The sequence below is a fragment of the Macrotis lagotis genome, chromosome 6 (genome assembly GCF_037893015.1).
Source record: "Macrotis lagotis isolate mMagLag1 chromosome 6, bilby.v1.9.chrom.fasta, whole genome shotgun sequence".
In the NCBI taxonomy this organism is placed as follows: Eukaryota; Metazoa; Chordata; class Mammalia; order Peramelemorphia; family Peramelidae; genus Macrotis; species Macrotis lagotis.
Genome location: NC_133663.1, coordinates 154,576,330 through 154,599,729, shown reverse-complemented (window position 1 = coordinate 154,599,729; position 23,400 = coordinate 154,576,330). Strand labels below are relative to the sequence as shown.

At 34.4% G+C, this 23,400-nt stretch overlaps 1 pseudogene; it reads right to left on the bottom strand.

The window, feature by feature from the left end:
- Window positions 1-8,869: 8,869 nt before the first annotated feature.
- Window positions 8,870-9,658, bottom strand: LOC141492266 (phosphoglycerate mutase 1-like; annotated as a pseudogene).
- Window positions 9,659-23,400: the final 13,742 nt, after the last annotated feature.

The following is a 23,400-nucleotide window of genomic DNA, read 5'->3' as shown; positions in this document are numbered from 1 at the left end:
AAAAGAGTTTTATTTGATCCTAGAAATAGTAGGGAGTCACTGGTCTTTATTGAAAGTGGATGACATAGTCAGATCTATATTTTAATAAAATCATTTTAATGATTTTAATGAGAGACTGAAGACTAATCAGGAGGCTATTGAAATAGTCTAGGCGAAACATATAAAGGGCTTCAACTAGAGTGGTAACTGTATGAACAAAGAGAAGAGGTACAAGCAGAGGTGTAAGAGAAATAGTGGAGGAAAAAATGTCAAGATTTGGAAACTGCTTAGAAATATAAAGTGAGTGAGAATGAGGAATTGAGAATAACACTGAGGTTGTAAATATGGATGACTAGTAGAAGGAGGATTATAAGGATTGCCTTATTAAAGTGATGACCCAGTATAGTTTAAATAATGTATGTAAAATGCTTTGTAAATCTTAAAGTACTATATAAATATTGTTATTGTTTGTTGGATGAATGAATTCATATGTTAAAATATATAATTTATGAGCTAAATTTGGTTTTCAAAAATGTTGAATTCAAAAAATATATATGTGAATATCTAGTAATTATACCTATGTAAAGTAGTACAATTAGTTTAACAGAGATATTTAACACATCAATTTATTGTTTGGCATCAGATAGTCTAAGTGGTATTCCTCCTCAGAAGAGTGAACTTTTTTTGGTCCTTATTCCTTTTTACTAGAGTGGAGATAATAAAGTCTGATATAGACTGCTATATTAAGGAATGTGGTGAGAATGAATGAGGAAATAAGGTTATTATTTAAATTTAGGAAAAGAAAAAAGTAAGAGCTTGAAAAATTCTTCTTAAGTTCAGAGAAGTATTGCATCAATATCACAGTCCTGGATCTTTTGGCAAACCTAAATTCCAAACTTTTTGAAGTACAGGTTCAGGTTTTTGAAACAGAATTTAAAGGAGGAAATGACTCCACATTACTGAAAAAAGGAGGGATCTTGTTCAAATTTTAAAGTTCTATTTTTGGTCAGGAAGTTCTGTTGGTAAAAGACATTTCAGTTTGCAAGTTGGACACACTAATCAAACCCCACTTCTTTTGCAATATCTATTTCTTAAAACAGAATTTGAATAGATAATCATATGTGACATTATATAATATTTCTGTTTTGCATGCAATCTTTTTTGTAGATGAATTTCCGTTTGAGGCTAACCTTTATTCCTGAAGTGTCATATCAAGTTCCTCTTATTTTATTTATTGCAATTACTTATGATTCCTTAATGTGAGGTTTCTGTAGCGCAGTAACTGCCATCTGTTACTCTGTTAATATCATAACATCTAAATATGATTTTTAAAAAAGGAGATAAATATATAGTTTGAAAAGATGAAACTTGTTTTAAGATTCTAAATTATTATGTAAGGTAATTAGTAAAGAAGGTGAAAATTAAATGAACTTAATAAATGCTAAATAGATGAAAATTTTTTATATTTATTTGCTTGCCTCCAAATTTGGGTGCCATTTTAAACTTAGTTCCTGTCATGGTAGGAGATGAGCTATTATGACATCTTGGTGGGACTTGAATGACAGCTACACAAGATAAGCAAGGATGTTAGGTTATGAGTTTCTTCACTGAAGGAGAACAGGAGTTCTAATTCAACCTCTGACACTTACTAGCCGTGTGACCTCGGTCAAGTTACTTAACCCTGATTGTCTCACATCCAGGACCATCTTCAATTGTCCTGATTTTTATCTGGTCACTGGACCCAGATGGCTCTGGAAGAGAAAGTGAGGCTGGCATCTTAGCACAGTACCCCCTCACTCAAATCCAATTCACATGTTTGTCATGGCATCACCTCTCTGTTGTCATGGTCTTCTTCGAAAATGAAGAAGAACAAACATTATTCTTCACTGAAGACACCAAAATCACATATCTATTGGGATGGTGCAATGTAAGAGCCATGTCATAGAGTCTTGACTTTGCACAAGTTTTCTCCTACTTGCTTTCAGACTAGACTACACTCTGGGACCACAGAATGTTAGCACAAGAACAGACCCTGGCTTTGCAGTTTTAGTTATAATTTTCTCCTTGGGTAGCTAGGTGACCCAGTGAATAGAGAGGTAAGTCTACAGTCAGAAAAGCAACTTCAGTTATGACCTCAGATTCTTAACTAGTTGTGGAACCTGCACAAGTCACTTCATCTCTGATTGCTTCAGTTTCCTTAACTGTAAATGGAGATACAACACCTTCCTTATAGGGTTGTTATGAAGAACAAATACAATAATATTTGTTAAAGGAGTAGTCTAGTGCCTGGGTCATTTTATATAAATGTATATTCTCTCCTTCTATTCCTTATGTGGACCCCTAGGTAGGACAGTGAATAGGACAATGGACTTGGAAATAAAAAGATTCACCTTTCAGAGTTCAAGTTCAGTCTCAGACACTTACCATCTATATGACCCTGGACAAATCATCTAATTCTATTTGCCTCAGTTGCCTCTTCTGTAAAAAATCTGGAGAAGGAAATGGCAAATCACTCCAGTATCCTAGCAAGAAAACCTTAAATGGGATTATGAAGAGTCAGACACAACTGAATAGAAGCAATATCTTTTCTGTTTTGCATTGTAATCAGAAATGCTTGTTTTCTTTAATATTTTGTTGAGAATTTTGAAAAAAAAGAATAAAAATTATGAGGATCTTCAGTAGGCCAGCAGCCAAGAATGAACACTGAAGAGGAAGTGGTATCACAGAGGTATCCTTGTGTTTGAATATTTGTGTTGAATATTCTTCCCCTGCCAGGGATAAGCAAATATTTATTTGACAAAAACAAAAACAAACAAACAAAAAATCAGTCTAGTACTTATCCTAACTGAGCTCTAGGAGGTTTGTAATTATGAATACTTAGGTTTTTGTAAAATAAATTGAAAGGAAACTCCTATTTTGTCTTGTCAAGCATGATTTTCAGCATGCCTTTTGTGTTGTGACATATCTGAACAATGTTGAAGAGGAACTATGTGACGCTTAAATCATATAAAGAGAGATCCATTTTCCTCTGAGCAACCAATAGCTATGTGGAACCATTTATAAAAATAATTATAGGGAAACCTGTTTACAACAAATCCTGGAAGACTGTGGAAAGAGTTGTTATAAGTGTGATTTTCAAGAGCTGCCAATTCCCATGAGCTAGATATAGAATCCTAAGGGGAGACTCAGAAGAGGTTGGAAGAAATAAAGGCTAAATGGAGGAAGGAAAAAAAATTGATTTTGCTATCAGCATATAGAACAGACTTGAGTTCTATTTTCATCATCAAAGTGTCTTAAATTAGAACCCTGGAATTTGCATCCTAATACTTTGTCTTTAAAAAAAATCCCATTGGAATTTTGCTTTTATTTTCTTTATAGAAAGAAAATCAATTTTTAAAGTGCTGTTTGAAACTAGGAAGTCACAAAGCCAAGGAGCTAGCATTACCCGAAGGATATGAAAAGGAAATGGTTTAGGAAACTTGTCAATCACAGTCATAATCAGAGAACCACTATGGTCACCACATCCTACTTTTACCAGACATTATCTGTTGAAGGGCAGATGGTGGCACTTTAGCTAGATAGCACACTAATGATAACCTGCTTAGAAGAAAATTAATATAGGAGTATTTTTAAACATGAAGTGAGAAATTTCATCACCATGGGAATTATCTTTTTTTGTCCATGATATCACAAATACTCATTTTGTGAAAGTACAGAATTAAAGAATGAAAAAACTAGGAAAACATGTGAAATATATCATTAGAAAACAACTGACCTGGAAAATAGATTTAAGAAAGATAACTTTAAGAATTATTGAAAGTTATGATAAAAAAGTAAATAAATCATCATTCAAAGACATTATCAAAGAAAACTGCCCTAATATTCTGTAACCTAAAGGTAAAATAGAAATTGAAAGAATCTTCAATCACCTCCTGAAAGAAATCCCAAAATGAAAACTCCCAGGAATATTATAGCTAAATCCCAGAGTTCCCAGGTCAAGGAGAAAATACCATAAGCAACCAGAAAGAAACAATTCAAATACCATGGAGCCACAGTCAGGATCATCCAAAATTTAGCAGCTTCCACATACAAGACTCAAGAGAAGCATAGAAAGTTAAACAGGAAAAAAGAAATCATAAGGATTTCTATAAGGTTAAACTGTTTACCTTCCTACATGAGAAAATGATACTTATAACTTATAAAAACTTTCTCTTTATTAAGGTAGTTAGGAATTTATTCAGACAGAGGGCATGGATGTAAGATGACTATGATAGGATGGTTAACTACAAAAATAAAGTTAAGGGTTGAAAAAGACAAATGCACTGGGAGAAGGGTGAAAGTAGAAGAAGAATGAGGAAATTTATTTCACAAAAAAGAGGCACAAAAGAACTTTTACAGTGGAGGAAATGATGGAGAAGTTTGGGGAAGGAGGACTTGAAACTTACTTTCATCAGAATTGTCTCAAAGAGGACTTTTTTTTCAGCAATATAATAATCAAAGACAATTCTAAAAGACTTGTGATGGAAAATACCATCCATATCCAGAGAAGCAGACCAAAGTTTACTATCTTCAATTTTTAAAAGTTGTCTTATTTTTGTCATTTTTTTCTCCCTAATTTTTTTTTATTTGTGTGGATTTGATTCTTCTTTCACATCAAGATTAATATGAATGTATGTTTAGCATAACTATACATGTAGAACCTATATTAGATTACTTTCTCTCAGGGGAGGAGGGGAGGGGAAGGGAAGGATGCATAAAATTATGAAAATCAAAGCCTTGCCAAAAAAAATAATTGCTGAAAACTATTGTTGAACATTGTTGGAAAAACAAATTAATAAAAATGGGGGAACTTTTAAAATTTTTTTCATTTTGTTAATATTTTTGTTTTTTTATATATTTCTGAATATGTTCCTCCTCCTTTCCATACCCAGCAAACTATCATTGTAACAGAGTTTTAATTGATTCTTTTTTTTTTGGAGACATGGAGGCAGCAAATCTAAGTAGCTGGCCTCAGAGCCATAAACAAATGCATTCAAGCCTTTCTCTAAGACATACTGATCATTGACCCTGAAAAAGTGACTTAAGCTATTAGAGCTCTAGGAAACTAGACACTAAACATGACTTACAGAGACCTGCACTGGTAGACATACCTTCTCAGTGGGAATTGTCTATTGCAATGAACTTATAGGTTCAGTAATCTATTTTTTAAACTGAATAATTCTTTAATAAATCTTTAATCCTTTTAATACCTGAATTTTATTTTATCTATATTTTGTCCAGTTTCTGTATATGGACCTTAACATATTAATGCATTCATTCATCAAGCATTTATCAGATTCTACTAGGACAAGGCAATGTTCAAGACACAAGTGATGCAGAGATTAAAAACATGATCTAGTGTCTTCTTTCATGAAGTTCTATGTGGTAGGAATATGTAGAATGCAGTAAGATTAACATTTGATAGAAAGTAGAGCATACAACTTATGCAGAGAATTATGAATACAGGAAATTTGTGTTTTGAAACAAATTTTATAATCTTTTATGCTACTAAAATTTGTTAAAGTGTAGAATGCTATCTGCTCCTGAGATGTAAATTGACTCCTATTGTTCCATTGTTAAATGTAAAATTTGTACCATCTCTTCATTCCCAACACCCAACTTCAGGTTTTCAAGTTACTGACCAGGCCAGTTGATGTTGGCATGACAGGAAATGGCATGTTGAACTTGGAGGTCATGCACCTTGGGACAGAAAGGACCAATATGTAGGCTACCCATTGGAGAATACCTGAGTAAGGTGCTAGGCAACTCTTCAAGCCTGACCTTCTGTCTAACCCACTACAGTAGTATATTTAAGAAGAGGTGCCACTTCTTCTGCTTCTTCTTGACTCTACCTTCCATCTTGCAAGGATAATTTTCTCTCACTCTCCTTCCTAGGCCACAAGCTCCCAACCTAGGCCCTGCAGGAGCACCATGGACCCCCATACCATGTGGCTGGACTAAGCCAACCCTCATGGTTGTCTGTCCTTTCCTTCTCCTCTCTCCCCCCTCTCTCTTCCCCCCTTCCCCCTCTTTTCTCTCCCTCTCCCCTTTCTCTCACCCATTTCTCTCCCTTCCCCCCCCTGCTCTCTCTTCCCCTCTCACACTCTCTCTCCTCTCTACGCCCCTCTCCCTCTCTCCATCTGTCCTCCCCAACCTTTGCTTAATCTGTCCTCAAGGTGCTTACTCATTTTCTGAGTTTTAATCTGTATACTTTGTAAGCCTTCTCTAATAAATTCTGAACAATGTAAAATCCCAGGGTTTATGTTAATTCATTCACTTTTACTTGCCCTCCATCTCTATTGGAGACCCCAATTGTCATCCACTACAATCAGAATGTTAAAGGGTTGCTTTTTTTTTAAAGCGATCTCCAATTTGTTTCCTTTCCAAGAGGAGCACAAATCCTGGAACTATTCAAAAGAGTCACATTGCTTTTTTTCTTTCTCACCTGCCTTATTCACTGAGATATCTTGAGGGTCTTACTTTCTCAAGAATTTTTTTTCTTCCTTCTTTTTGGAAGTGAGCATTCTTGGCCTCTTTGTCTCATCTCTCTCCTACCTAACCTTTATGACTGAATAGGGAGCTGCCACAGTCAACTGTAACCTGGGGAAGAACTAGCTTTAAAAAAAACCAATATCTCCTCCTGCATCTCCCAAGGGTCATTCCTAGCTGTCCTGATCCTTATCTGACACTGAACCCAGATGACTCTAAGGGAGAAAGTGAGACTGGTGATTTTGCACAGTAGTCCCTCAATTCTAATTCACTTGCATGTCATGACATCACCTCCCTTATGTCATAGTCTTCTTTGAGAATGAAGGACAAACAATAACAAAAATCTCAGTTAGTGCTTTGAGTCAGAAAGAATACATAGGTCCTTGGGGAAGACTAGAACAGAATGTTTGCAACTTTTAACCAAATGAGAAGAAACCTAGCATGAGTTGTATTATGTTATATTCTTAAACACTGATTGTGATTGATTAGGATTCTCTCTCTCTCTCTCCCTAAGGACTTTCCCCTTATCTCTCTTTAATAAGAATGTGAAACATTATTCATATCAGGTTCCATTATCTTTCAATATAACCTATTGTTTGTATAGAGAATAAAAGAATCCTAGAATCTCAGAGTTGGGAAGAATCTCATAAGTATCTATTCCAATCATTGTCATAATACCTTCAACAAGTGGTTATTTAATCTTTCTCTTTGTCTTTGAATTCTCTTTGAATAAAATATTCTCTTTGAATAAAATGCTGTATGTGAAATGAGAAGAGTCCAAGCTTTAATACATCTCTGATCCTACTAGTTGGGTTAGTCATGTAATTATTCCTTTTTCTTCAATTGCATGCTGTGAAAGTTTTTTAACATTCAACCACATGCATATGGATATGCACATTTTTAAGTTATATAATTTCCTTCCACCCTCTCTTCTCAACTCTCCCCCCCAGAGTAGAACAATTTGGTGAATATTGTACATACACATTTGTGTTTAACATGTTTACAGACTATTCATTTTCTGAATGAGGAATTAGGATTAAGGGCAAAGAAAGAAAGAAAACCATAAGGTAGAAAAGAAAAAAATACAAGAAATTTTTTAAAAAGTGAATGTAGTATTCATTCAGATTCTGTAGGAGTTTTTGTTTTGTTTTGTTTTTCTTCCTCTGGCTGTGGATAACATTTTCCATAGCAGGTCTCCTGGGTTTGTCCTAGTTCACTGAACTGCTGAGAGAAGCTGTTTCCATCAAGGTTAATCAACTCATAGTGTTCTCTTGGTTCTGCTCCCTTCACTCAGCATCAGTTCCTATAATTCTTTCCATGTTTCTCTAGAGTCTGACCATTCATGGTTTCTTATTGAACAATAGTACTTCATAACATTCATATGCCATCATTTATTCAGTCATTCCCCAATTGATGGGCATCCCCTTAATTTCCAAATCTTTGTCCTGGATGCCCTGGAAGAGGACATTCATTTTTGCTGGGTAGCTGATTCTTGGTTGCATTCCAAGCTCTTTTGCCTTCCAGCATATTATATTCCAAGCCATATGAGCTTTTTTTTTATTGCACATCACTCCTTTATTATAGTGAACAACAAAAAAGGGGAAGGGGGAAGAGGTTAGTACAGTTAATGTTAAAACTAATGAAGACCCAGGTGGCTGGACATGAGGTGGAAGGCAATGGGACACTGAGACATATTTCAACATAATCTAGGGGCATTTCACTTCCACAGAACAGAGCAGGGGTTACAAAATACACAGTGGAATGTATTTCTTTACCCCTTAGAAATCCAGTAACTCTCCTCTGATGCTGCTTGAGATGTCTGATGATGACCAAGTGGGACAGTTTAATTTCAAAAGTCAGTAATAACTAGTCCGAAAAGGGCCTTTTGTGAAAGCAAATGCATCGAGTAAACATTAAGACATGATCAACCTCCCAGATTAAATTTTCTTGAATTAGGGAGGGTAAACAAGACTTTAATGATTCATTAAATGACCACCTGGGTTATAGGCAGCTTCCTACAACAGCCCGAGAGGGCTGCCCTACTGGCACAATTGGCTCATAGGAATAACTGTAACAATTGATTCTTTCAACTCCCCACATTGGTCATTTCTTACTAGGTCCCCATCCCTAACCAGGTCTTTAATGAGCCAAAGGACCCAGGAGGCATTTTGACTAAAGTGGTTGAAGGGAGGGGCAAAAGGAGAGAAAGGAATTGGTCTGAAATAGGGAGGAAGAAAATGAGAAAAGGAACCATCGGTCCCCCACCTGCAGCTATGTGTTGTGATCCCTAAAGCGATGGTCAGTGTGTGGAACAGGCAGGGGAGAGACGAGTGGTAGAGAATGTGAGAAGGGAAGGACCTGGCTACTGCTGTACTGACAGCCTGCTTTTACTTCTTGGCCTTACCTGGGCTGCCACAGCCTCTATGGCTTTGCAAACTGTCTCTTCATCTCCAAGGAACTGCATCGGTTTGATGGGTTTCAGATTCTTGTCTAACTTTTACACGATGGGAATACCAGTGGGCAGTTTCAGCTCTATGATTGCTTCTTCAGACAGACTTTCAAGATGCTTGACAATCCCTCGAAGACTATTGCCATGGGCTGCAATCAGAACCCATTTTCCTTCCTTGATCTGAGGGACGATTTCCTCATTCCAGAAGGGTAGAGCCCGAGCAATGGTGTCTTTCAAGCTCTCACAGGAAGGCGGCTGATCCTCAGTAAGATCTGCATAGCGATGGTCCTTGCTGATGTTGCTGTAGAAGGGGTGGTCAGGCTCCATTGGAGGTGGAGGGATGTCAAAGGACCACCGCCAGATCTTCACCTGGGCCTCACCATGCTTAGCCGTTGTCTCTGCTTTGTTGAGGCCTGTCAGACCCCCATAGTGCCACTCATTGAGGCGCCAAGTCCTCACAACCGGCAACCACATCTGGTCAATGGCATCTAGTATTGTCCAAAGGGTACGAATTGCTCTCTTCTGGACAGAGGTGAAGCAGATATCAAATTCATAACCAGCATCTCGCAATGCCTGGCTGCTGTGCTTGGCCTCCTTGTGCCTGGTGGGGCTCAGGTCTGCATCGTACCAGGTGCTGAAGCAGTTCTCCAGGTTCCAGGCACTCTCTCAGTGCCTGATGAGCACCAGCTTGTAGGCGGCCATGGCGGGGTGGCGGGGCACGGGGCACGGGACTCGGGGCACACAGCAGCGGGTGGAGGACAGACAGACAGCCGGGGCGGCGGGTGGGCACGCACTCCATACCAGCTTTTAATGTAGTTGCTGCTAAGTCCTGTGTGATCCTGAATGCAGCTCCATGATATTTGAATTGTGTCCTTCTGGCTGCTTGTAATATTTTCTCTTTGACTTGGGAGTTCTGGAACTTGGCTATAATATTAATAGGGGTTGGTTTTTTGGGATCTCTTTCTCAGGGGGATCGGTGGATTCTCTCCATTTCTATTTTTCCCCTCTGCTTCTAGGATATCAGGGCAATTTTCCTGTAGTAATTCCTTGAAAATGATGTCAAGGCTCTTTTCCTGACCATGACTTTCAGGTATTCCAATAATTTTTAAATTATCTTTCCTAAATCTGTTTTCCATATCAGTTGATTTTTCAATGAGATATTTCACATTTTCTTCTAATTTTTCATTTTTTTGGTTTTGAAGTAATGAGTCCTGATTTCTCGTAAATTCATCAATCTCCCTGAGTTCTATTCTTTGTCTGAAGGATTTGTTTTCCTCAGAGTTTTCTTATCTCTTTTTCCATCTGGCCAATTTTGCTTTTTAAAGCATTCTTCTCCTCAATAACTTTTTGAACTGTTTTATCCATTTGACCTAAGCTGGTTTTTAGCATGCTATTTTCTTCAGCTTTTTTTTTTTTTGGATTTCCTTGACTACGCTGCTGACTTCATTTTCATGCTTTTCCTGCATCTCTCTCATTTCTTTTACCAGTTTTTCTTCTAACTCCCTCATTTGATTTTCAAAGTCTTTTTTGAGCTCTGTCATAGCCTGATATCAATTTCTGTTTTTCTTAGAGTCTTTAGATGCAAGAGCTTGTTTTTCCTCATCTTCAGACTGAGTATATTAGTATATTGATCCTTCTTGGGATCATAGATAATGCATTTTTCAATGGTGTTCCTCTTTTTTCTGTGCTTGCTCATTTTCCCAGCCTAAGCCTGTTTTGGGGGGGTGGTGTTTCCTGAGCTTTTGGGACAGGATATTTATTTTTAAGCCATTCTTCTATACATTTCCATTTTATGGGAGACTATTCACATTTACAATTAAGATTACTTATTCTGTATTTCCTTTATACTATCTTTCCCCTTTTATACTTTTTCCTTTCCTCTTATTCCTCCTTACCAAAGTTATACTCACTTTCCCTTTTATCTTTTCTTTTAAATTTTAGCCTCCATTTTCAAACTGTTATTGACATATCAAACTGTATATCCCATAGACCTTAAACCCAATGTGTCTTAAGACTAAACTCATTATTTTCCCTCTATTCCAAGTCTTTCCCCTTTTCCAGTTTTCATATTACTGTTGAGGATATCACTACAGTCCTAACCACCTGATGTCATGGTTTAGGTATTATCCTTGATTGCTTATTCTAGTCCTTCTCACTTCACATTCTAATTATATCTAATCTGTTGCCAAGTTCTGTTGATTATATCTTTGTAATATCTCTTGTAATCACTCCATTCAATAAGCTACAGTGATTCACTGTTATCTTCAGGACAAAATAGAAAATTCTATTTGACTTTTAAAGAAATTCATTAAAGGGCTCCTACCTATCTTTCCAGTCTTCTTACACTTTATTCCCACCATATACTTTCTTCCTTAAACAATATGCTCCATCTTCTAAATCCATGCATTTTCATTTGATTGTCCACATTCCTGAAATATTCTCATCTTTCTCCTGGCTTCTACGACTTCCTTCAGGTCACATTTAAAATGCCATTTTTCTGTAAGAATCTTTTCCTAATCTCTCTAATTACATAGAGCCTCTCCTATATGATCATCTCTAATTTATCCTGTCTATATCTTACCTGTACATTATTATCTTCATGCTGTGTTCACCATTAGACTAGAAGATCCTTGGAATAGGGTCTTAAATAAAGCAAAACCACTACTTTCTTTGTCTCCCCAGATCTTTATTGATGACTTGATAATCTAGTGAAGTCTATAAACTCCTCAGAATAAACTTTAATTGTATAAAATACACAGGATTAGTTATCAAAAATAAATATTTTCAAACTTAACAGACTCTCAGGTTAAGAACCTTGCTCTAGGTATAAACTGGTAGCTTTGACATATTCAATAAACATTCCCTATCACTGTGTGAATTCCCTAAAGGGTCCTGTAAATTCATCTCCAAGAATCCCTAAGTTGATAGGAAAATACCCATTGTGGGACAAGATGGCTATAATGGGGCAAGACTTTCTTGTTATGTTGGTCATCAAAAGAAGAATCACTTTCTTTCTCTATATTGTATGTTTTGGGGATGATACAAAATAAAATACTGCCATTTTCTAAAGCATGCAAATTAACATTTATTTTTCCTGTTTGCTTTCTTCTGAAATCTTTTTTAAGTTTCCTCCTACCTGGATATTCTAAAATGTGACTGTTTCTGTTGTTGGGAATATTTGTCACATAATTTAACCATTTATACTGTAAAATTCAAGATCTGTCATATACACACAAAAATACTTGAGTCCCTTTTCAGCCTAAAAGAGTTTTGATGAGGATAATTTTTGACCTGTTTCATGTACTTGTTTTAGTTCTTGAGCAAAACAGATTTCTCTTGAATTTTAATGTCCCTTATTTCTATGCAGTTTTAAAACAATTCATCATTCCATTTTTTGCAAATTTTGCTATAAAGAATAAAAAGCAATCATAAAATAGTTATACAGTTTTATTTATTTAATTACAAGCACCTTCCTCTGAATCATAAGATATGTGCTTTAGGCAATATTGTAGTGAAGAGTATTCTGGACTTGGAGACAAAAAACCTTGCATTCAAATTCTATCTGAGATATTTACCAGCTGTGTAATCCCAGACACAACATTTAAACTTGCTTGGCTTTAATTCCTCATCTGTAACATGAAGAAATTAAATAAAATGACTTCTAGACCTCAAATGCTGCTTTACATTAATTCTTTTTCTTTCTTTTTTATTTTAAGTAAATTTTAACAATTTCTTTTATTTTTACATTATCTACATTTTCCCAACACACCTCTCTCTTCCCTAATCCTCCCAGAGTTCTATCCCTTATAACAAATTCAATTCAATTCAATTCTATAACCATTTATTAGGTGCCTGCTATGTGCTCAGTCCTGAGGATACAAAAAGGCAAAATATAGTCCCTTTCTTCAAGGAGCTTACACTCTAAAAAAGACAACATGAAAACAAATATATACCACATAAATTATATGCAAAATAAATTGGAAATAATTCAGAGGGAAAGCACTGGAATTAATAGAGATTGGGGAAGGCTTTCTTTTTATAGAAGGTAAGATTTTAGTTGGTATTTAAAGGAAACCACAGAGGTCAATAGAGGAGAATGAAGGAGAACATTCCAGGTAAGGTCAGCCAGAGAAAATCCCCATAGCTGAGAGAAAAAGAAATGAAAATATTTCAGAAAGTGTGTATTACCTGTAGTGCTCAGCACCCATAGAACATTGTCTCTTCAAAGGACCAGGGTACAGGGATGGTTCAGAAATGTACTTTTGATGTGTACCAACTTGAATCTTTAAGTATTTAAAATAATGACCCTAAATCCTTAACGACTTCCCCCATGCCATTATAAATGTAAAATTGATATGTGAGTTGAAAATTAAAAAATTATATCATCAAAATTTGAAGAGAAATAGATAGTATAACTATCATAGCTATGGATAGGATTGTTAACCAAAAAAGGCAAAAGTAAAATAAAATGGAAAATTCTGATCACAGAAAATCTAAATGTTTTTATACAAACAAAATTAATATATTTTGGATAAGAAGAGATATGGCAGATTGGGAAAAATTCCTTGTATCTAATATCTCTGATAATTTTGTAGACAAGATATATTGTCAATTAACAGAAGTATATAGGACTAAAAGTCATTTCCCAATAGATATGTGGTGAATTGCTAAGTATTAGTCTAAAGAAAAAATATTCCAAATCACTAATAAAAAATGCAAATCAAAACAACTCTCCACTTTTTTGTAGAGGTTGAGGGTACATTAATGTGGAAAATTGCATTTAAATTCAGAGTTTCTCAAAAAATTAAAAAAAATTCAAGTAATGGCTTTCTGGGAAGGGGAAGAGAGAGGAATGGTGAGGTTTGGGAGTATTTGTTGCACATTAGAGAATTCAAACTCAGAGTGTCTCTAAGTCAAATAAAGGAATTTTGTCCCTGGGGGAGGCAAGATGCTGAGTTGAACTGTAGTAGGAACTTATATGAGGCAAGAAGTGCTGACAAGTTCTGTGAACCTGGTCCAAGGCAAGGTCACTTGGTCTTGGAAGGAATGTGGAGCTTCCAGGTGGCTGCCCATAAGACCCACCAAGGTAGGTATTAATGTAGGTTAATGCTATTATAATTAGCTTGAATTTATCATAAACTCACCCAAAGGATGTGAAGGAATGGTAGCATTCAAGTGCCACCTAGGAAAAGTCCCTTTTCTGATTTATGATTCAACATTCAGCTAGCATCCTGTTGCTTCTGCTTTTTTATGGTCTGGCTTCTGTGTCATGTTTAAACAGGATGATGTGGCCAGGTGATGTGCTTAGGTCAAGGCATGCTTTGCTTTTCTAGTGTGACCCTATGAGGGAGTCAGAAAACTGGGGATGGGGGTATCAGCTAGGCAATGTGAAAAAAATAAGAATAAAATATAAATATAAATATTATTCATTTGTACATTTTAATTACATTTCAGTTATTTTACTGCACCTGTATAATATTCCCAATTGTTGGGGATACCTATTTAGATAGACACTGGAGAAGGAAGAGTTATTTCTGGACCTTTAATTTTTTTTTGTAAGAACTTAATAGAAATTATTTTCTTTCCCTCCCTCTCCCCATCCCATTGCGGGGAAAAAGATAAAAGACAAATTCATTGTAGCAAATATGCATTGTGAAAATAAAACAATTTCTATAGTTAGTTATAGATATGTATATATCTTATTCTATTCCATAAGTCCAATGTGTTTAATTATTAATCCTTTGGAATCATGGGTGATCATTTTTAGATTATAGTTTTTATAATTTTCAAAACTTTGTATTTACAATATGATTATTGTATAAAGTATTCTACTGATTCTGCTCATTTCATTCTTTAGTTTACTAAAGTTCAATTTTTTTATTTTTATTTTTTATTTTTCATGTTACAGTATAAATTGTTCTGGTTCTAATTAGTTCACTAGTTGAAAATTCATAAGTCTCTGCTTAATTATGTACAATTAGTTCATATATGTCTTTCCATTTAAATGTTTGCTCAAGAACAAGGAACTATCTTCCTTTTCTATTTATTTCTCCAACTTAGCACAGAGTTTTATTCATAGTAGGCACTTAATAAATGTTTTATTCATTCATTTTATGTATCTGAAATATGTATTTCCTAATTTTTAAAAAAGTATTATTATTATATCATATTCATATAGCACCATAACTTATTTATTTATTTATTCCTCAATAGAAGAGCATACCTTTACTTTACAGTTTCTTTTGATAAAAACATTGCACTTTTTCTAAAATGCAGTCCAAGTGCTCACAATTTTGGTTCTTATTGTTTATCTACCTACCATATCTGTCCCAGATGTATATACAGATGTACTAACTCCATGTAGAAGTCTTCTAGGAGTCTTAACAATAGGCATTTTTCAACTGTTTTTTGTTTCTTGGATGTATTATTAAGCCAATGTCTTTTAAATAATCAGTGATCACCTTTAAGGAGTTGTGGGGTTTGATGTCAATAGCATAATATCCACAGTTGGAAACATTTGAAAGCTTTCAACATCTATTTGGAAGCCTTCTTCCATTTGAATCATAAACAAGATATCTTTCATGACAAGCAACTTAGGTAATAGATTTTCTTTTCTTATGCCTCATTTAATAGCAATAGTAGTCATCAGTCTGAAAAAATTCTGTCATTAATAGATATTATCTCTGTCTATTGAAAAATCTTATATGTATAGGAAACTCATTATCAAAGGAAGACCTTTAATATTATGTTTTGCTTTATGCATCATCTTCTCCTATATTCACTTTTATGTTGCAGTTATCAAATACTGAAATATGTTGATATGGTTTGGGGCATTTTGTTAGGATTCACTTTGAATTTCTTTACCTTTCCATGCTTTGTAATAGCTTTATGGTACACAAGCCTCTTGCTTTCCATCAATATGAGAACTAAAAAATATAACCAAGTACCCCATGAAATAAGTCTTGTTGCATTTTGGGCAAACAATGAAACCAATTCTGTCAGCTCCTTTATTTAATTTTTCCAAGGATAATGAGAATATTATCATCCTATTTAGTTTCTTATCTTTTTCTCACATTTATTGTGAGAATGTTTATATGGATATAATCCAGTTTCAATAGCATGTCAATTTGCCCATGATTATTTAAGTTCTTACTTTTTGAAAACCAATAGTTAATGTTTATTGATGGTCTAAAATCTATTTCATTATTAGCATGTATTATTGTTGTTGTTGATCCTTAATTTTCTTTTTTTAGATTTTTTTTTGCAAGGCAATGGGGTTAAATGGCTTGCCCAAGGCCACATAGCTAAGTAATTATTAAGTGTCTGAGGCCAGATTTGAATTCAGGTACTCCTGACTCTGGGGCCGGTGCTCTATCCACTGCACTACCTAGCCCCCCTTCATCCTTAATTTTCAAAGAAGCTAATTTCATCATGAGTTTATGTCTTGACTTGCTTATGAATTGGATTTAAGTGATAGTTGCAAAAAGTCATCAGTTTCACTATCTCTTCCAAAGACATTGAAGTTCAGTGGCAAGATATAAATTAAGATGACTAGGGATGGCCCTGGATGCAATAGATGACTTTGGGTGACAAGGGGACATTAAAATATTTTATTATTAACATGCAACTAAGAAAGTTAAAGAGGATCCCCTAGGGCTGAGAGACCTTTAAAATGATTCTTTTTTGTTTCATGTTACCATAGAAAGAAAAATTACTCACCTAGTGCTTAACCAACAATGATAGATCTATTTTCCAGTTTAATTACATATGACTCCATCTTATATACTCTCTGATTCAGTCAAACTAGTATTCTTTCTCATCTTTATAAATGACATTCCATTGAATATTTTTGTGCCTTTGCTTATCTGGACATTGTACATTGATTCTCTTCTGTCTTACACTTTTTTAGAATTCTTAGGCCTTTAAGACTCAGCTGCATTGCCACAACCAACCTTTGCTCAATTTTCTAAGCTTCATATGCCTTTTTCCTTAAAATTATCTCAAATTTACTTTGAACAATTTTGTTTATAATCATATTTGTACATATTTTCACTTCTGATGGAGTGAAATCTCTTAAAGGGAAGAGACTATTTCAAGTTTTTCTTTGTTATTCCCAGACGTAGCACAAAAGTGTGTCATAGATGCTCATGAGTTGATTAATTAGATAGATTGAGTCCCTGATAGCAAGCTCAGATCTCTTCTGGAACTTGTCAAAGATTATGTTCTACTAGAGTATGTAGGGAATCCTTAATTACCTTCCCCATTAGTGAAATATTAGAGAAGGACTTCATAGTTATTATTAGGAGAATACTGGTGAAAAAAAAATATCTTTTTTTTAACATTTGAAGAGCTCCAAGTCTGAATAAAGTACCATGAAGAAAGAAAGCCCCCTCCCACTCCACTCCCCAGTAATAGACACATTTAGAGGATGATTTCTTAGCTTCTTAGCTTACACGTGTGGCAAAGGAAGCAGCCTTATTATTACTCTCATTATGTTTGAGTATGCTGCTCCAATCACAGCCATGCTTAATTCATTTTTCCAAGGTTAAAGGAGGTGACTTCAAATAGAACATACTGTTCTTTAATTGTTTTGAAAAGAATGCTTGCCAGTAACTTCCATCAGCATTCGTGGAAGTTTATATGGACTTAACTCAATATAAACAAAATGCTTCAATTTTCTGTTTTCTGCAGACCCTATTTATCATTAATTATTTCACTACTTAAGTGATGCCAAAGCTCACATGCCTTTAATACTATATTTGTTTCATAAATTTTTATATCTGTTTTATGAAAGACGTTAAAAGAGATAAAGTTTCATTAGTCTGTCATTCTTTTGTTGCTTGTATAAGCAGGACTGTTGGAACTGTGGAATTCTTTTCCATTTTTTAACATAATATGACTAAAAAACCCTAAGTACATTATAATGCAATGGTCATAAGATGTTGACTGGCCTGAAGCAGGATAAACTTGTACAGATATTTAAATTGCCAAGAGTTGAATACATAACGTCTTTTTTTTTTTAAAAAACCTCCAAAGCTCTTTCCAAAGTAATTTTAAACTCTTAAAAAAGGCAGTTCACAACAAAGCAATGACTAGAAAATCAGGGGTCACTGGGTTCCAAGTCCTTCTTCAGTGATTAGCTAAATGTGTATGTCCTGGGGCTGTTAGACTTTGTTAGATTCCCTTTTGAAGAAAGGAGGCTGTTTTGGGGTAAGTGGCTTTAGCATATTTATAAAATGTTATACATACATTCATATATATATATATAATATAAATACTAGTCATATTTTTATATAAGAATTTTACCATAGAGGCAGCATGACAAGTATTGTTTTCTATTCAGGAAAATTTGGATTCAAGTACTATCTCTTATATATCTGCTTATATAATGCTGGGTAAATCACTTAATCTCTCTGGGTCTCAGCTCAATGAGGGAATTGGGCTAGGTGGTCATTAAAATTCTTTCCTGCTGTAAATCTATGATTTTTATGACCCTGTGACCTTGTTCTCCCTAGCTTTCATTCTGTAATTTGACTCTTCTCAACTGCTAAATGTAACTTGGTCCCTTATCTCTGTATTTGATGCCATTTCTTCTCCCCTCACCTACTTTTTAGCTCCTTGAAATCTAACTTCTGATTCCACCAGTCTACTAAAATGACTCTTGAGGTCACTAAAGACTTCTTAATTGCCAAATCCTAAGATCTTTTCTCAATCTTTATCTTCTCTGACCTTTCTATAGTATATGACTGTCTACTACTTATTTCTCTGTTTTGGTTTTCCTTTTATAATCATTCTTCTTCAATTTCTTTTGATTTTTCATCCTCCTTTTATTTCTCCCCAAATGTGAGTATATTACAAGATTTTATTCTTAGTTCTCTTCTTTTTTCTACTTTCAGCATTGATGATCTCATTCACTGTCATGGTTCAACCTATTCAGAAGACCTCCAAATCTATAAATCCAACCTGGGAACCTGCTATTAGCTCTGTTCCTACTCTTCCAATTGCTTGGTAGACATATCCCCACCAACCCAAATTCAACATGTACAAGACTGAATTTAAACCTTTGTCTGCTAAATATACTCTTTCCAAATTATGTTTTATAATACCAGTGAACTTCTAATTCTGAAGACACCACAATGCAAACTTCAAAGTTATCTTTGATGCTTTCATCTCCCTAACTTCCCATTTCCAATCAGTGTCTAAAACCTGTCAATTCTATCTCTGCAATATGTCTTGGATTCATCTTCTACATCCCCATTACTATCACCTGATTCAGAATCTTTTACCTCTAATTTAAATATCTTCTTAGTTTTCTTAATTTTTTTCATTTTGAGCCTTAACACACAAAAAAGAGTATTCCCATACCATACACATAGAATTCAAAGAGAAAATTGTATGTGAAAAAATGTGAAGTCTCATTCCTTACCACTTTTTACAAATAATAATAATAATAATAATAATGATAACAATATTTGAATAGTGCTTTCTATGCCTCAGATACTGTATACTTTTACAAATATTATTTTACTTATCCCTAATAGCAATCCTATGAGGCAGGTGCTATGATTATTTTCATTTTGAAGAGGAGGAACCTGAAGCAAAACAAAATTTAAGCAATTCACCCAGGGTCACGTAGGCAGTGTGTGATGCTGAATTTGAACTCAATTCTTTCTGACTCAGACCTCTGGAGTTCATTCCTCTATACTATCTTAGCTGTTCCTTAAGTATAGAATTGCTTTTATATGTAGCTTTCAAAATTGTGTTGCTTGTTTGTATTTTCTTCCAAATTACCATTATTCTTTTCTTTGCATTAAAGAAGATTTCAATGGTCTTTTTTTTTGAAATCTCACTTTTGGGGTAACTAGATGATGCAGTTGATAGTGTACCAGCTCTAGAGTGGGGAGGACCAAAATTCAAATTTGATCTCAAGCCACAATGCTTACTATGTCTGTGTCCATGGGCAAGTCACTTTACCCTACTGCCTCATAAGAAAAAAAAATTACTATTGATTTTGCTGCATATCTCTAAATTTCCTTTGTCCAAATTTACCTAAAGAGAAAACTAAAAATTTATTGTGACAAATAGGCACAGTGAAGTAAATTAATCCACTCATAGGTCCTATCCTAAAATGCACATCTTTGTTCTTTGTGTTTTTCACTTCTCTGACTGCATATGGATAACATGCTTTTTATCATAAGATCTCTAGAAACCATGACTGATTATTGTATTTATCAGAGTTCTTAAATCTTTTCCTTTTCAATGGCCTTTTTTATATTGTTCTCTTGGTTCTGCTCATTTCATTGTATGTCACTTTGTGTTATAGTTTTATATATATATATATATATGTGTGTGTGTGTGTGTGTGTGTGTGTGTGTGTGTGTGTGTGTATGTACACTACCTAAAAGCTTCTGGAAACATCTTTTTATCATTTTTTATTTCATAAGAATAGTCTAGTCATAGACTACAATTTATTCATCTATTCTACAATTGGGTGTACTATAGACTGTTTTCTTTCTCTTTTTCCCTTTTACTGTCCCTTTAGGAAGAGAAAGTTTGTTTTGCTTGCAACATTTCCCTCTATTATCTTTCCTTCTTTCACTTTTATTATTTAATTTTTCACTTTTATCTGAGATTCATTTAATGTTCACCCCCCCACTCCTTCATGATTTTATAGTTTTCTTTTCATGCATCTCAATTATAAGAAATAAATCTATGCTCTTTAGCCTCCTTTCTATACTAGAATATTTCTTTAACTCAACCTTTTTTCTCCTCTTCAAATCTTCATCAGAGAACCAAACCATTCCAGGAACTGTTTTTCTTATTTAACTCCCTCAACACCTCTTGAAGACATTAAGGTTCTGAAGGGACACATTTCTTTTTTTCCCCCTATTAAAATGTTAATTCCTCAAATTGCAATTCTTCTAAAGAAATTTACTTTCTAGATTTGTCTTAATTCTTGTGAATTCTTACTCAACTGTGGTCTTTTTTTAAAAATTAGAAATGTTGCAAATTCTCTTGCAATGGATCTTACATTAAAAGTCTATCTCTCTTCCCAATTGCACAACCTGAATCATTTTAATCTTTGCAAGGTAAGTTATTTTTTTTTTTAGGTTTTTGCAAGGCAAGTGAGGTTAAGTGGTTTGCCCAAGGCCACACAGCTAGGTAATTATTAAGTGTCTGAGACTGGATTTGAACCCAGGTACTCCTGACTCCAAGGCCGGTGCTTTATCCACTAAGCCACCTAGCTGCCCAGTTATTCTTGATTTTAAGAATATAGCTTTTTGTTTTTCTGTTAAACATTGTATTACAAAATTTCCTCTGATTTTAATTTGAAACTGCCATATAATCCTAAGTGTGATCCCTCACTACTTGAATTACTTTCTTCTGAATGCTTGTAGTATTTTAAATTTGATATCAGAACTCTGGAGTTTGATTATGATATTCTAAAGACTTTTCCTTCTTTTTAGCTCTAGATGAATGGTGGAATCTGTCTTCACTTTGAAGACTTCTGTCTTTAGCTTGGGTCCTAATAGATTTGGCAGTTTTCATTTATGATCTCTAAGAATACAATATCCAGGACTTTTTTAAATAACAGTTTTTATGGAGATCACTAAGTCTTAAAATTATTGCTATTTGATCTATTTTCCAGGTCACTATTTTTTGACTAACAGGTTTTTTTTTAATTTTTTTATTTTATTTTCATATTCTTACTGTCTTAATGAATCATTTAAATAAATTCATTTGACTATAACTTGCTATTAACAAAATCCTTTCATTTCTTTCCTCATGTTTTTGTTCTTATTTCATTTCTTTTGGGTATTCATGTAATCCTTTGAAAAATCCATTTCTTCCTAAGCCTCTATTTACAACTATTATAGAATTCCTTTTCCTTTAGGGGGAATTACTAGATTTTCAATAAGTTTTACTTCTAGTCAGGGTTTTCTTTGATTTACTCATATTGCCATTTCTATTTCCTGGTATCAGGGTTAAGTCGTATCTATGATGTAATTTTAACTTGATCAAATGGTCCTGCTTGATCTCCCCCAGGGTCTCTACCTCCAGAGGTCAGGCCCTTCCTAATTTGAGATTCAGAACTCTGGATAGTAAAGACCCATTATGGCATCTCAATATAGGGATCTCAGAGCCCTTGGGTCTGTGCTGTCCTTGTTTAAAAGCTATGAAGCTATGCTGGTAACATTGTCAATTTTTGCTCACTGCTGTTGATGCTGTTCAGACCTTCTAAAGTAACCCCTCTGGGGTTCTCAGGAGATTCCTCATCTAATGGTATCTTTGTATTGCAAGCTATCTTCTCCTGGTTTTGCTTGAATAGGTATGTCAATGCTGGGTAATACAGCTCTAATTTAGGCAGGTATATTAGTAGGAACTCTAAAATCAAAAATTTTTAATTGATTTTCCTGCCTCCATTATCACTCCATTATCTTTTAGTCTATATCTCATTTAACTGTCAAAATGATAATATTCCTGAAGCAGTAACTTAACCATGTTAAAGGAATATGATCCTTTCTTCAGAATGATATGATTGGATATTATCCCTAAAATTCTTTTTATCTCTAGCAACTTGTTTAATAGTCAAATTTGGCTAGAGAATAGGTGATAAAAAGGTATAGGCTGGTGTTAGATTGTAGGAGGTCTTAAAATTTAGACCCAGAAGTTTTCAAAAGCTAATCATTGAAGGTTTATGAGAACAGTGATATGGTTAGGTTTTGATTGAATAGGCATGTGAGTGTGTGTAACAAGATATGATGTACTGACTTGTAGATAATATTTTAGAATTTATTTTTTCAATTTAATATATACAAATGAAAATATAGATTTTCTTGAGAAACCTAAAGTCAATGAAATAGCCTTTGTCTTCTGTCTCAAATTCATTCTGAGATTCCAAGTAAATTTAGAAAGAAAATATGCTGTTTAATTAAAATATTTACCCTTCATATGAAGAGCATCCAAAGATATTTAAGCAGAGATATATGAATATTGGTACTGCCCTATCATTAGTTGGTCCTCATGCTATTATTAGTTCATCTAGATAATAATTATTGGATGCTCTTAGGGGAAAGAAAGAAATCTCTGAAATGTCTACTTCATCAGAATTTAATTTTTTTAAAAGTACATAAACAGGGAACTATGAAGAGAAAACTGTCTGCTCAGAACAACTAAGTTAATTAATTACTTTGATTTCTGTCTCTTTTTTCCTCCAAATTCTTCATGGCATAGATTTTAATGAACTTGTCTATTGAAAACAATCTCAATTCATTAATGGGAAAATGCTACCTATTTTTATATTGAATTATATAATCACATAGTTAATGCAAAGACCTTAAAGACTCAGTTCCACTGAACTTCATACAGACCCATAATTTTCCCTACAACTCCATATTGATTAACTTTTGCCTAAATAGAGGAAGTGAAAACTATTATTGCTT